The sequence below is a fragment of the Rhinolophus hipposideros genome (genome assembly GCF_964194185.1).
Source record: "Rhinolophus hipposideros genome assembly, chromosome: 14".
NCBI lineage: Eukaryota > Metazoa > Chordata > Mammalia > Chiroptera > Rhinolophidae > Rhinolophus > Rhinolophus hipposideros.
In genome coordinates this window covers 61,465,242-61,481,328 of record NC_138060.1, presented here as the reverse complement: position 1 = coordinate 61,481,328, position 16,087 = coordinate 61,465,242, and the positions used below count along the sequence as shown (strand labels likewise).

At 48.6% G+C, this 16,087-nt stretch overlaps 1 protein-coding gene across 5 annotated transcripts in view; it reads right to left on the bottom strand.

Annotated features, from left to right (window-relative positions):
• Window positions 1-16,087, bottom strand: part of DAG1 (dystroglycan 1) — a 53,598-nt gene that overhangs the window by 24,714 nt on the left and 12,797 nt on the right. For 2 of the 5 annotated variants that reach the window (XM_081073332.1, XM_081073329.1), the window contains exon 2: window positions 12,771-12,898. The exons of 2 other annotated variants lie outside the window; for them this stretch is intronic. The gene's annotated coding sequence lies outside the window, so the exon portion shown is untranslated. Of the gene's footprint in view, window positions 1-5,457; window positions 5,646-12,770; window positions 12,899-16,087 lie in introns of all 5 variants that reach the window. One more of the 5 variants, XM_081073331.1, reaches the window with a different exon arrangement.

The window sequence follows — 16,087 nt, the reverse complement described above, 5'->3', positions numbered from 1 at the left end:
GCCCAGGCATCCGACGCAGAGTTCAGCAGGACAGACTCCTTCTGTCACCCATACTAATCCCTATCTGTATGCGATTGAAGCATGTGCCTTGCAAGGGGAGGGGCGGGATATATGCCCATGATGCACAAGTCTTGTGACCCTGCTCTGTCCAGACAGCTTTGGGTCCCTGGGTAATAGAAGGAGATTCCTCTGGAATCCCAGCCCCAGACGAGGAGCAATTCTGTGGTGTCCAGGCTGCCTCCCCAGAGCTAACGGGTGCCCCATCCGCGCAGGAGGCTCAGTTAGCAAATGCTTTCCACTCAATAAATGTGAGGCGTGAATGTGTACATGGCACCAACTCAACACATAGGAAACTTACTGTTTCTTCGTATGTGTATAAACCCACAGAGAACGAAACCTTAAGATATCCTCACGAAAGACTCTGAAAGAACAGCTCCCTACTAGGTTTCACTTTCTAAGAATGAAGGAAACGTTGTGAGATTCAACCCCTTATTAACTACACAAAATGAGGCAGAGGCAGCCTACCCACCACTTCCAGGAACCCCCACTCTCCCATAGCTTTGTTATCTAAAAATAGTACTTAAACTGTCTAATGGCTACCATTTGCCATGGTAATTAAAAGAATTAAGGAAAAGGAGATTTTCTTTTAAAAACCAAATTAACATCATAATATTCCATGTCCCTGTTTTAAATGGTTTTCAAAAAGTCAAAAGCAAACTTGACTACAACACCACTTTAGGCTCCAGCTAGCAAAAGGCTTTTGTCCAGACACTCAGAAGTTAAACGTCAGTCTAACAATATAAAAATTCTGGAGGGTTAACCAATTTAAAACTGCTCAGTCTGATAGCCAACAGGATGTACTCAACACAATGGAAAATAGTGTGAAGTCACTGTTTACTTGGGCTCCAAACAGTAAAAAGACAGGCAGGTTTCTCTGCTTTGAGTTCAAAGCAGGCCTTTTTCACTCCTTGGCGTCAGAGGAGGAAGGTGCTGAGCAAAGTCATTGGTGAAGATTCAAGGTGTCACCCCAGAACTGCTTGCAACTCCAGAGACAGGTGAGGTTTCGCTACCATGAGGTCTGTGTGCTATGGGACTATCACCAGGGTGTGGGCGCAGCTCCGTGGAGTCACCAGCAGGGAGCTGAGCAACCCACCAAAGGCGTCCAGGGTCACATCACAGCAAGAGATTTAAAAGTAAAAACGTGGGAGGAAAAAAATGACCACCTCTGAGAAGCAAGCACTATACAACAGTCTACCAAACAGAAAAGCTGCTTTCACTTTCCTCACTTGGAAAACTTGCCAATTCTCACTTAAAACAGATACCAAAAGCAGAGGTCCAGGAAGGGCAGTGGTTTCTGCTGATGGTGGTTTGGTTTTTTTCAACAAAGGCAGGAAGGAAGCAAGGGTTTAATACCTGGGTACAAACTCACTCAGGTGCAACCGGTCCTAGAAGAAGGGAAGAAAGACAAGGTTCAAAACCCAGGGCTGAATTCTCCACTGGACTGTGGTTTCTAACCTGGGTAGGCTTTTAACATCTTATGTGGATAAAGCTCACTGAAAAAACAGTTCCTTCTACACTCCACTGAACTCCCCATGCTGTTAAACATTACTCACTACCGAACTGCACACTTAAAAACGGTTACGATGGTAAATTTTGTTATATGCTTTTTACAATTTAAAACTTATAGTTAAGATGGCAAAATTTACGTTACGTGTATTTTACCACATTATAAATAGATATTTGAAAAAAATTACTCAGCCACATCAATTAGACTTCAGAAAAAACACTTGAGGCTTAGTCTTTAAATCATTGACGCCCAGGGAAGGCACTGAGGACACAAAAGGGTAAACCAAGCCCCAAGACAAGCCCAGGTCTAACTGGCCATTTGGCTGCAGCGGCTGGACTGGGAGGTGGGGCGGCAGAGGGGAGGGAAGTGCGAGAGGTGGGCGGCCAGACCCAGCAGAACCCAAGTGGGAATGAATTGCCACATCCAAGACCCGCGTGGCATCCAAGAACCCAATTAAAGCAAATTGCACTTATCTCAAGACAGCCCAACAATAATTAACACTTCAGTGCGTATTTATGGCTCCCTACTCGGAGCTAGGTATGAAGCTTCATTTGGAATGCATGCAGTCTTCCCAAATTTCATATAAAAATATTCAATTAAGATTTATATACATTACTAAATCATAAAACACAAGAGGTCATAAACTAAGTACTTATATTATAAACAGGCATTTTCCAAGTAGATGATTACAGGAAACTAAAGGTTACCTTCTGCTCCCCAAACTTCCCTATGTAGCCACCTCTCCATCTCGGTAGAAAGGTGTCTGTCTGTCCTGGTCAAGGCCGGACAGGGCTGCCAGGACAGGGGAGGGGAAGTCCACTGCAGGGGTCTGCTAGCCCCAAGCAGGCACTCAGCAGCCATCAGAGTACGCGGAGAGAAAGGGTTTGCTCTAAATCCCAGAAATGATTAACCAAGCACAAAAGCAGTAATCACCTGATTTCACACTTTGAAGTTGAAACCTAAGCTTTTCTGCTCTATTCTCCGTTATACTACAAAACAAAAGATGAAAAATAAGTGCCGTAGCTCAAAATTAATATGCTAATCCGACTTCAAAGAATTCAGTTTAGAAAAGTGCCACTGCTGGCCTTCCCTGCCGCAACTGGCTAATCAGACTCCAAAATGGGAGTGAAATGAAATATCCAGGTGGCCCCGCCCCCGCCCCCTCCCTATTCAGCGCCAACCCTCCTACTGCAGCCCTGGTCCCAGCCAGCAGCCTCACAACACAAGCCTCAGGAGCCAAATGGGGGTGTCCCGCCGGCCCGACTTGGTGACTGTGAGGGCTTGCATTCACTGTGGAATACCATCCCGAACGTTTTTCTAGGCAAATACTTCAACCTTCAGTGATTCAAGCTGCGACACACTTTTGGTCACATTCTTGTTTGGGGCCCCATTCTTAAGGCTCAACCATCAAGAACATTTCAACCATGCCAGAAATTTACAGATCAACAAACCTTGTTTAAAAAAGGACAAGACACAACTAGCATCCACTCTCTTCGCTCAGACTTTCTGGCTCACAGAATTCCTTCCCTCCCACATACAGCTCTAATTGGCCTGTCTACCTACCTCTGCCTTGTCACAGCTACAAGATTTAAATAATCGCAAACTTCCCCGGTAGGTTTTAAGGGTGCGCTTCCAAAGGCAGGAACAAAACAGCCAGAAGACGGCCTAGCAGACTTTGGAAGCCCCACTCTGCAAGCCACAGCCGTCCTCCCACCAGGCAGCGAAGCAGCAGAGTAGGCCAATGCTGAGCAGGACACGAATGCCCACATGCCTGACCTCAGGCTCGCCCAGACGGCACCTGTGGGCACAGTTCCCTGCAAATTGGTGAAGGCAAAGCTCCTGGGCCAGATCGAGTCAGCTCCCGCATTGCTGGCCTTGCCCAACAGGGGATGCCGGGCTCCCCAAGGACCACGGCAAAGATTTATTTAGGGCATTGTGTCCAGTTCAGGCACTTCTACACCATGGAAGAGGGAGAAAACCCAGTACCCCAAGGACTTTCGTCCTCCTCAACGCTCCAGGAAATCCCAGCAGCCCACCCTCTGCCACAACACAGATTTACACCCAGGTTAACACAACTGAAGAAGTCCTTGAAGACACCCTTGTTCTCACCTCCCACAGCCTCTACCCCCTTCTTTCTGCCGGCTTTGATCATTCCCTTAGCACAAAGGAAAAAGTGGGTTTCCACTCTGTAGTAATTATTTGAAAATTAATTCCTGCCTTTTAGAATCCAAGGATGAAAAATTACAAGCGATAAGGGAAGGACAAATGCAAAGAGATCTTCCATCTTAACAAAAGAGTGCAGCTGTAATTTACATATTCCCAAATTCTGGGGAGAAAGTCGCAGCTGCGAAGTACTAGTCAGTGGTGGCCAGAACCTCCTGATGCATGGCAGGTATTCAGAGCGGGGACCTGAATCTCCACGCCGAGCCCCTTTCAGGCACGGATGGACTCCCACAGCCCAGGTGGACAGAGATCCCACCAGCCCACAGTTTAATTTTTCAGATGCTTTACCTTTATTTCCCATGAATCTTCAACTGGCTCCTAAGGTGAGCACACAGGTGCCCTGCCCTTCCCGGTCTCTATGTAAATCATTTGTCTGGGAGCTAACTACTTAAATGACCTCTTTTATAAATGGCAAATTTACTTTATGTCCTCTCATTGTAGCAGATTATCCAATGAATCTTAAAAAGTTCTGTGGGCTTAAGAATATACCTAATCAAGAGTCAGGAACCTCTGCTTCGCATGTATCTCCCACAGGGTTACAGCTGACCTGGGAGAGACTTGTGGCTACACAGTCCTCCTAACAGGCTGGCCGCTGGGGGGAGGGGGGAAGAAGGGGGGCTAACCACTCCCTGAACTTCCTTGGTCGGTAAGAGGAAAAGGACAGGAAGGCAGAGGTCACAGGCAGAAGAGAGAGCGTGAGTAAACCAGATGGAGCTGTGATTCTCTCTTCTCAGACTAAAGCTGCCCTACAGAGCCTAACGGCTAAAACAGGATGTGTGGCCTTGTCCCTCCATCTGTCCCTCCCCCTAGTTATCCTTGGAGATTTGTTTGGGGGGGGGATGCAGAGACAAGACGGGCAGCGCAGCACCCAATGAGGACCAGGGAGAGCGCCCTCCACATCCTAGACACATTTCTCACCTGGTTGAGAAAATGGTCACAAAAACAGTCGTCCTCACCCTCTCTGTGGATTCCTTCCTGGATCTGGCTGGCTGTTACAATCCAAGTAAGTATCCCACCCATCAACCTGCCTCCAGGCTGGGGAGGGAGCAAAGAGGGAACACAGGCTCCCTAGAGATGCTTCTCACCCAGAGAGAGGGAGAGCCATCCAGTCCTCTGCCAGCCTTAGACCATTACCAGCTGTATTCAGCAAAGATTAGAGGAAAATCCAGACTTCTTTGGAACAAGGAACTAAAATACAGCAAATTCACCAATTATGAATAGTATCAGTAGCATTTATCTAGGGCGCTAGGTTTGTTTCTGTTTGTCTTAATCAAGGTCTCTTTATAAGCTCATTACCCATAGAAGCCTCATAGAATCACCCCAACTCTCCTTGAAGGAGGGCTAAGAAGCAGGAAGTAGCCCAGCCCACTCTTGTCGCAGAGTTTCCACCTCTCCCACCACAAGGTTAAGTGTGGCTGCAAACTTGAACAGCAGCTTCTGGGAGGGTCAGCTCTGGGAAGTAAACAACTGCAGCTAATTCAAAGCCAGCAAATTGAAAGTTTGCAAACCTGTTTTTCAAAATACTTGCAATGCATCCAGGGATCTCAGCTATCTTCTGCTTTTACAGACTAAGTATTACATTTGACACTGACCGTGGGGCCAAGGACATGAAAAGGCCTCCACAAGCATCGGAGCATGGCAGACTCAGCAAGGACCTGGCACAGTACCTGTCCGGTCGGGCTCTGCTGGCCTTTCAGTGGTTAATGCACGGCTCTTGTCGTGGCCCTGGACACAGCAGGCTTTGCAGAAATCATTTCCAAACATTCTGAAGGCAGAGCGAACATGTTCTAACTTCATCTGCCCTTCAACAGGAAAGCCGCGGTCCTGCCCACAGAACCTCAGCGGTAGCTGTCCTCTGGGTACAAGAGGCAAGAAGTCAGTGAGATCAGAGGTCCCCTCACTGCAGAGAGCAGAGCAACAACAGGTGCCACAGAGCAACAGCAATTGTTTTCCAACTACTTGATAAATCTAAGTCTGTTCTCAGAAACTTGTTTCCTAAGCAAATAGAGAATGAAATAACACCAGTTACAATGTTCAGCAGTATGAACAACATGGCAAATTAAATAATGATACCTCGTGTTTGTTTCACTCTCTGGAGGAAAAACACTGGATAAATATCACAGAAACACCTACTGTTTGCTTCTGCAATAAATGCTTTTCTTTTTCCATAAACACCTTGCTCTAATAAACACACAATAAGAATTGTATTTTGTTAATGATTCTTATTCAACAAATTCTGACCCCCTTACTCAGGATCAGACATCATCCCACCTTCCTCCACCTGCTCTTGAATTTCAACTCCATTCTGTTTGAGTTGCAATCTCTTCACAAATGAACACCATAAAAACGAAAGTACGTGCCATTACTTAGAAGATTCAAGTCTCAAGAAACATGAGCTTCCCTTGTTTCTCAATAAAAACGTTCCCAACTAGACTGGATGACCCGAGGGCTGGAATAGGGTCAAATTCACCTGGGTCCTGGGTTCAGGCTGGTTCAGTGGGGGCTGGGACAGCAGGACCTGGCCAAGGTAGAGGAGCGTGCACGTCAGCACCAATCAAGGAAAGCCAAGGCCTCAGAGTGTGACCTCCTAGACCAGTCTGTCCATCCGAGAGCTCGGGAGGAGAGGGCACAGAGGGTGCATGCAGACACCTGCTTTCCCTTGTCCTTCCCTGGGAGATGGGCCATGCTCACCACCCAGTGATGTGGGCTAAGACCCAGCCTTCCAGTTAAGTTCAAATAGGTCAAAGAGCCAAGAGTGCGCCCTGGCCTCTGGTCCCAGCGGCCTCCCTTCTCCACAAGCTAGGACACTGCATCACTGCCCAGCGCGGAGATGTCTACTGCACCCTCAGGTGTCTCCTTCTCTGCAGGACTAGCTTCGAGCCCTCCCGTCCTGAGGCCACGTTCCTCCGCCAGTCCAGGAGTGCTCTTCTTTCGCTCCGAGGAGGCCCAATCGCTGCCACTCATTCACTGCCTCTGCTCCACAGAGGTTCTCCTGAAGCAGGCTGCACGTGTTCCCACAGCACAATCATGCCCCCCTTACCCTGAAAGGCTTACTCCCACTACAATCAATGCAACAGGTGCTCTGCACACATTTGGTTGGTGAGTTGACACAATGTTTTTCCTCAAATGTGGGCACTAGCCCCAAGTTCACTTCTTCCCTTTGCTCTACCACTTGAAAACCAACTAGACATTTCCAGTGTCAGGCATAAGAATTCCCTTTCTGATGCACTGGCCTCCCGAGGCCACTGAAGGCTTGTTTCCACGTGACCATCTTCCTCAGAGGAGCTTTGGTCCATCTAATGGGCAGGTTTATCGGCACTTCTGAGTGCCCAGTTCTGCCTGTGAGACAGGCTAGCTTTCTTACTTAACCAAGGATACAAGCTCTGCCAAACTCCGGGGCAGTGGCTCTCGACCCTGACTGCCCATCGTCACCTGGGCAGGGGACTTAGAAAGCTGATGCCTGGGTCCCACCCCAAAGATTCTGATGTAATGGGGGGGCGGGGGCAGGGCAGAATTCCAACCAATTGTAAAGTAAACCCTGCTCTAAATTAGAGCAGCTCTGAAACAGAACAGGAGGCGGACAGTATGGTTCAGGGCCTCGTCCCCACAGAGGGCAGGTACTGAAGGAATTGAAAACTGGTGCACAGCTGAGGAAAAGGGCTTGGAAATGCAGCGACCTACCCTCTCCACCCAACCCACCTGACCAATCCCCACCAGGGGCAAGGACTCTGTATTAAAATTCTCACCGGAACCTCAAACCCACAAGTGCAGATCCCCTAGCAAGTTTCTCCCCGAGGTCCCGGCCGCATCACAAAACACATCAGTGCTGGTCAGAAGCAGCACAGGCCCCTCGTGGGAGCAGGAGCGATGCCGGTGCTGTGCTCCCTCCTGCCTCAGCCCTCCTCAGGGTCGGAGAGGCTGCAGTAGTCCCCGCCTCCACTCTGCTTCTGCGGCGGGAGCCCAAGCATCTGAAGTTGGCCTCCACTACCTAAGGGACCCAAGCTTGTTTTCACATCAGTGAAATGGGGACTATGCTGTCCCTGACCTCACAGGTCCACCGTCACAGTGAACTGAAGGTGACACGTCGGCCCCTCAGCCTGTGCAGAGACTGCCTCTTTCAATGACTATGGTTTACCCCGCACACAACTGCCACAAGGGGTATCACGTTCTGGATGCTGCAACGCCTTAAGGCAAAGACCCTGGATCACAGCCACTCTGCTGAACAGCTGAGGTCTCCTTTAAGACGTGAACAAACTGAGGTCCACACTGAGTAAGAGGCAGAGCTAGGACTTGAAGCCAGTTCACCAGATTAGTTCGCCCGAGCCACAACTGCCATCACATGGTTCTTGTGTTCCCGGCAGCTCTTGACAGCAGCATGGATCAGGTCCCCCCCTCACTGCCTGGCGCACAAAAGTACTCAGGAGCACTTGCTAAGTGGAGTTTTTCCTAACTATCTCTCACCCTCTGGCTTCCAGCTCCCTAAATACTGATGCTTCAGGAAACCTGCCCAACTCGGGCCTCCATTATCCGCTTGCCTCTCCTTCATCTTTCCTTCTTCATCAGAGTCTCAGAAAAGTGTGAGCAGGGACCAGACCCGATTTGCTCACAGAGGCTAATGATGGCACAGAGAGGACATAGGTCAGACCCACATCTTCCCATGGCACTGGCACCCACCGGGGGGAAAGCTGTGTCAAAGACCACCTGAAACACCAGGGCACATCTGCTCCATCGCCTCGAGGGACGTTGCACCATTAACTCAAATCTCTGACAACAGAGTTGTGGGTGCTGCCTCACAGAGCTGGGTGGGCTTCAGGCAGTCCACAGCCCAGAACAAGGGGCCCTGGCATTAACGTTCAAGTATATCCAGCCTCTTCAGAAATCAGCTCATTGGATCTGATCATTTCCCTACTGAGGTAGAAATAAATTCTTTTTGAACAGGCAGGGTCTTCTTTCAATTAACTGCAATTAACCTTTTAAACCGCCATTCCCTTTGCACCAACCTAGTGTTTTGTTGCTAAAGCCCATCTCACTCTGCTAATATCTATCATGTGTCACTTGTTCCATGCAGAACAAAAGTAAAAAACTGGACACTCATGAAACTCCTTTATTCAACTGCAACATTATGAAGTAACTGAATACCAAATAATATATTTATTTTAAAAGCCTTTCAACAAACAAAAATATGTGCCATTCACCCATATCGTGGTTTCTAAGTGCCACTTCAACTAAAAGGAACCAAGGCTCCTTGTAAAAAGGGCTGAAGCCAGGCTGGGGCATGTTGCCTAGACTATCTTGTTGCACCAAAAACTCAGGAGTGCTCAAACAATGCTGAGGACGTATCAAAGGAACACAGAAACCAGCCTGAAGGGGCGTGCACTGACCACACATGGGACAATCTGCGCATCAAAACAAATCATGACCAGAATGGACTATATCACCTTGAACAAGTTATCAATAAGAAGCCGATAAATAGAGATTTAGGGGATGAGAAAGCTTTTCTTAGAGTAAGATGACAAAGAACACAGAAGGAATGATGGTCTTAGAAGCAGCACTGGATGCTGAGAGTAGAGGGTCAAAGTTTGACCCTCTACTTTACATAGCCTCAAAGTTTCCCCCCCATAAATTACTTAATTGCAAAGGGAAAAACAGCAACTTTACAGGAAAGAAAAATGCCAGGCAGTAGAGGAAACCTCCTTACCCAGAGCTGATCATCAGGACAAACCAGTATCTATCTCGTGCCTACTCAAACGGGGCTATGGAAGACGCCACTGGGACAACTAAGACAATCTGAACGAATGTCAGCTGCAGATCAGGTATTACACCAATGTTCAATCTTCTCCTACTGATAGATGTACTATGGTGACATCAGAGAATGTCCTCATTCTTTGAAAGTACACAATTAAGTATTTAGGAGTAAAGGGGCATACTGTTTGCCAATTACTCATAGATGGTTCAAGAAACAAGGATAGATAGAAAAGAGAGAGGATGACAAAACAAACAAGGTAAAATGTTTTTAACGAATGGTGACTCAAGGTAAAAGTATTTAGGAGTCCCTTTTACTATTCTTGGAATTATTTTCCGTAAGTTTGAAGTTATCTCAAAATTTAAAAGTTACAAAAACATGGCAAGAAAATCAGCGGTAAGAAAAAGGAGCATAGAGCATGGTCCGCCTCCCCTCTCAGAGCCTCGGTTCTTCCCTGGCAAAGCAGGGCTCTTCATCACAGTTGTGAGGCAGATGACTGTGAACTGTGACAGCCTGTCACCCCAACCCCCCACTTACCTCACACCCTAGCACTTGTCCACTAGCAACAAACCCCCAGATTGCATGACTCAAACACACCGCTTGCCAGGCCCCCAAGCCTAAGTTCATAAGGGGAAATGAGGACCTTTTAAAGGCATTTTCCTCCAGAAACACTACAAACATAAAATATACAAAAAAGGACTTCATTTGTTTTTAAAAGTGACTTGGGTTATAATGGAAGAAAATGTCAAACACTGGGGCCTGAAATTACTACATTGGCTATGTTTGCTTAAGATTAAAAATAGTTTCATCTTCCCTTCCCAGAAACCTTCCCTGCTGGAGGAAAAACCCCCGACCAGACCATCACCAAGTGCAGAGGTCCCAGAGCCAAATGCAGAACCCCCTGAAGCCAGGGGTTCCTAGGAGCAGACCGGTCACCATTCAGAAGCCATACAGTAAGCTTCACAAAGGTGCCATCAGCTGGCTGGTCCTTACCTTCCCCACCTAAAGATCGGAATGACTTTCCCCTTACTTTCACTAACATTGAGTTACTGTCAAACTCCTTCATTATGACGTGAGATGGATGAGGAAGGAAGGCGAGACAGGTTGAAACAGCAGGAGACAGCATTTTGCCCCTCTCGTTCTGCTTGATTAACGGGCTGATGGGCAGCAGGGTCATCAATTCACACTGGGAGCAATGGCACGTCCTAGTCGGGCAGCATAAGAATAAAGGCGGGGGAACATCCGGGCGATTCAGGAATCAAAACATGGTGCTATGTTTTTCTAGTCAAACTTGACTACCTCAGAGGAAAATTGCTATGGAGAATTTATGGGCTAATCATTCCACATAATAAGGTATGTGTGGGGCTCTCTGCTCCTATTGTTGCCTGCCTGGACCAGCCCTCTGGGCCCACTCAAGACCAACTCCGGGCTCAGGGCAGGGGGAAATCAGATGCAAGTGCTGAGCACAGGGAGGGCAGGAGAGGGAAGGCAGTGGGTATCTGGGGGCTCCCAAGTCTAATCTTTACACTGTGGTTTCTCTGTTCTTAGAAACTTGAACCTTTCCTAAATAACATTTCCAAATCTACGTCTGATGCCTATTGTCCTTCGACTGAGGGGCAGGGGCAGGAGGCATGCTAGCTGTCCTGGAGGGGCACCCTCCGGATTCTGAGGGCACTGGGGAAAGAACCATCTATCCCCGGCCAGTGCCACATCTGGGACAGGCAGTCACGTGCCTAAGCACAGAAGTACGGACCGATCCACGCTGACCTTTCTCAGATCAGCCTAACTTGTACACACGAGCAATTAACCCAACAGAAAGTGGTGACCTCAACAGCAACTGCCATTCCAAAGTCCTAAGATGACCCTCCCAACTCTATACCATGCTGGTTCCTGGTTCAAAGGCTGCCTGAGAAAATCAGACGACCTGGGCAACTCCAAGATGAGTAACAGGAAGTGGGAGCCACCCCCCACAGGAGGATCATGATACAAATCCCCAGAGAAAACACCAGCATGAAGCTGAGCTGGAAGCCCCTCAGCAGATGTTGTGGTCTCACTGTCTTCTAGAGATACCCACTCAACTATCGATGAATGAAATGACAGGTCTGAGATAGGCTTCAAAATAATGTGGGGTGGAACAGTGGTTGGGAGTGTGAATGGGGCAAGAGTGGTCACAGGTTGACAGGGTCGGGGCTGGTAATAGGTACATGGGATTCATGTACTATTCTGTCTTTAAGTGTACTTGAAATTCTCCATAACAGAAAGTTCAACAATGAAATACAACAAGAGGCATATAAACAGAATTCCCAGTAATTAAAACACCAAATATATTCAGCAATTCACTCTTAGGTATTACACAGAAAATATGGACAAGAACGTTCATATCAGTATTATTCATGATGGTCAAAAACTGGAACAACCCAAATGTCCACCAACAGGAAAAGCAATAAACTGTGGTATATTTATATATGAAATACTATACAACAAAAGAAAACAAACCACTGTACAGAACCACCCAGATGTCAGAGATCTAATATTCAGTAAGAGAGGCACACAGAGTAAATGCATACATAAAAAGTGTCGAGCTGTACATTTAAGATTTATACATTTTGATACATGTAAATTATGCTTCAATTTTTGAAGAAATAGTGATGTCAAAAAAAAACAAAACCCAGCAAACACTGCTAGTTACCAGGAGGTTCAGCGAATGAGTAGGTTTCCAAAGCCTGAAGAATGAGAAAACTCAGCTCTGGCCTGGGACAATTTTGATCAGGGCCTGCCTGCTCACCTGCCTGCTACCTGCCCACACCTAAGGTGAAAGCTAGCTGATCACAAATACCAAAGAACGCCAGGGCAGCCAACCCCAGAAAACATGGCTTTAACTCCTGCTTTACCTCCTAAGCCACCAGTCATGGCTGTGGCCTTGACCTCACCAAATCCCGAGAAACTCAGTTTTTCAGTGAAGGGGTATAGCTCTCCCACACAGGAGATTCAGGGCTCCCTCTCCGCCATGCCTGCTGCTGGCCACCTGACACCCACTCGTGCGGGCAGCTCCTGAGCCGTCCCCAGCGGCCTCTCCACCCTCCCTCCAGTACACCCACGCCTCCCTGACTCTGGAATTCCTTACATTCTCTCCTTAAAAGACAGCCCTCACAAAACTTGGATTCAAAACAAAAATACAAAACCTAGTCTACCTCTTTGGGCCTAAGCAACTTTAGTGAACACACAGGAAGCAGAAACCTGAATTTAGTTGGCTTCAAAATTATTTCAGTAGGGTGGCCGGTTAGCTCGGTTGGTTAGAGCACGGTGCTGGTAGCACCAAGGTTGCCGGTTCGATCCCCGCATGGGCCACTGTGAGCTGCGCCCTCCTTCAACAAAAACAAAAACAAAAGATTTATTAAAAATTATTTAAGTATAAAATAAATGAAAGTTTAAATGTGTGAATTAATAGCACAGCAAACAAAAACCCCACAAGCACGTTAAGTGTCCCAGCACCTGTGGAAAGGCCCAATAGATCCTGGTACGTCACGTGGTACGTCACGTGAGCGCTCTTCTCGGGGCAAGGCCCACCTGAAGGGCAAGAGGCTGGGTATATACCGAGGCACAGGCCAGCCGTGAGCACAGCCCTTCACCCGCACATCCTCACAGCAACAGCCCATCAGGCAGTGGCTCTGTCTGAGGGGATCACACCAGACACAGGCCTGCTCCCATCTAATTCTGGGGTAAACTGGGGAGGAGGGGCTTGCACACAAGACAGCCGCGACCAGCTGACAAGTTCCTGGCCCGGAGCCTGAGCCTACTCTCACGTTGAAGCCATACTGTCGCCCTCCACAGGCGCACATTTTCAGCCACCTGCCAGCATGGCAGCAGCACTGGCAGCTGACACATCTCTCTATTCTGTAAGGCAAGTCTCTGTCCCAGAGCTGGAGACGAGCAGGGGAGGCCACGACCACAGCCCACAGAACCTTCCACTGTTCACCCAGCCCATCCGGCCTAATGGGGCAGATATGAGGAAAGACTAGATTCGGGCTGAGCCCTCTACCCGTTTCTCATTTCCCTGCTGCTGCAGCTGTGCCCTAAATGGAAAAGCAGGAAAACTCTCTAAAATAGCTTTGAAACACAGTAAATTTGTAAAACACAACACTCACAGGACAGAGTCTGAGGCAACCATCTAAGTCATCAGAACCAACACCTTCATTTTATAGATGGGTAAACTGAGGCTTCCAGTCTCCCAGGAGAGCCATCAAGCAGGATGAGAATCCCTCCTAGGCCTCAAACAACCTTTTCTCTAGCAGAATACCCTATAAACAAAGGGGGAAAGGAAGAGAGGAAAATTGACGGGAGGGGACAAAATGAGGACAGATAGTGAAAAGACAGGGGAGCTGCAACTTAGGAGAAAGGGCAGTGTGAAGGAAGAAGGAAGTGCCTGAGAGGGGGACTGCAGTGTGAGCCCCCCCAGTGCACTGGGCCAGAGGAGACATGGGCTCCTCCTGGCTGGGAGGCTGGTTTGACAAGGCCTGCAGAGCGAGAGCCTGAGGTGGGCCTGGCCTCTCCCAGGCCCCACCGTCCTCCCACAGACGTGGTGCTCTGGGGACCTGCTAATGAGTCAAGTGTGGAACAGGGGAAAGCAGCCCTGGGGAGGAAAGACCCAAGCCACTCAGCCCTGCCAGCCAACCAAGCCTCCGGATCCAGCTAATGCCTCACAGGAAGGAGGGAGAACAGCTGAACTGCACCCTGAGACACAACTACACCCGACTGGGAGACTCCCCACGTCACGGACCAGGTTCTTCAGCAGATAACCGTAAGGAAACGGGATAGAGGGGGCAATTGTAGATTAAAGACTTACAAGATATACCAAGTTTTTAAAGTGGACAAAATGACACTATACATTTCAGAGGTAAAATCATAAAGAAACATAAGGAAATGGATCCTTACTGTATGGGGGTTACCTTCGGAAGGAAGGACAGAGGGGGCTGCAGCAGGGATGGGGCCCATGGAAAGGCATTTTCTGGGACCAGCAAAGCTCTATTTCTGGACCTTATAATTCACTAAGCTATACTTTATTTTTTTGGGGGGAGGGTCTTCTTTTCTCTCTTTTTGTGTTATTTTATACTAGTAAAAGTTTTTTAAAAGTTTAAAATACATTTTTAAAAATAAGATGAAGTAAACACAAAATCGGTCCTGAATGAGCTTGGAGACATTGCGAAGCAGCACAGCAGGAAGAGAACCCAGCCAGGAATGGTGAACACAGACGCTACCTCTCCTTAATTCTGGGGTTCAGCATTAGGAACCCCCAATGGCCGCCTCCCCAGGTCCTACACCCTCCAACAGCTCAGTTGGTTATTAAGCTGATATGTGGCCACCTGCATGACTCCTTTATCCATCTCTCAACTGGTGCCCAGGGATACAGTACAAGTGTAGTTTTTTAACGGGGTGCCCCCAAATTCTAACGTGTCTCCCTCCAGGCATTCCTCTCCGCGGCAGAGTTCCCGGACTCCCACTCCCTCACGGGCTCTGACCTGCTCCCCTGGAGAAGCACACCAGCACTGACTCTCAGGCCCCACCATTCCTCTCTCAGGGCAAGTCCAGCCTCACTGCCTCCATTTCTGTTCGGGAGCTGGCTCTATCTGTGCCCCCACACCACCATCATCTCAGCGTTGGCCAAAGTCTCTACCCACCACCCATCCCTACCGCTCGCTGACTGGGCCCCACTGTGGCCTCTGATCCCCACCCCTGGCTGTCCCCAGACAGTAACCCCTTGTTTCCTATCTCCTCCAACGGACTTGGGGATTAACAGAGCAAACACGGCAAAGTTCCTCCACTTACTGCGAGTTATCTTCTCCCTCCACCCCCCTTCCCTCCCCAAGGTTCACCTCTTCCTGTAATTATCCTCCAAAGTCCAACCCCCACCCCTGCACACCCTCATCACCAAACTAAGAGGTCTCCTGTGGTTCACTCTGACCAGTCTCTGGAACCCCCCTTTCAGGCCCCACCAGAATCCCCTAAGGACGGCATCAGGAAATGGCTCGATCGGTAACAGACATTGTGTGCACCCAAATCTCAGCTTGGCTTTGAAAATAACCGAGAACTGCCTGCCAGCTCCCCAGGCCCTCCCCCTGATCCCTCACATTGCCCCCTGAGATACGTGTCCCCCCACCTCCTCTTTTGATGAATCAGAGGCACACTGACTGCCTGTGGTCAATGCCAGGGGCGGGACCCTCAGCCTCTCCAAACCACACTTTCTTCTGAAAAATTCCAACTGGAAGAAATTAACCTTCACTTCTCTTCCCTCTTTCGCCTGGTCAGGGGAAGAGTAGGGCCCATATCTGTCTGTCATCCATCACCAGATCCATCCCTGGGGCTTACTTAGCACAGTGCCCAGAACATGACAGCGACTCAAAAACCACCTGCTGAATGAATGAACCAATAACTGACACTCGGTGCCAACAACGCCTGCCCAGGGGGCAGCCGGATGGCTCAGTTGGTTAGAGCACAGGCTTTAAACAACAAGGTTGCCAGTTCGATTCCCGCATGGGATGCTGGGCTGTGCCCCCTGC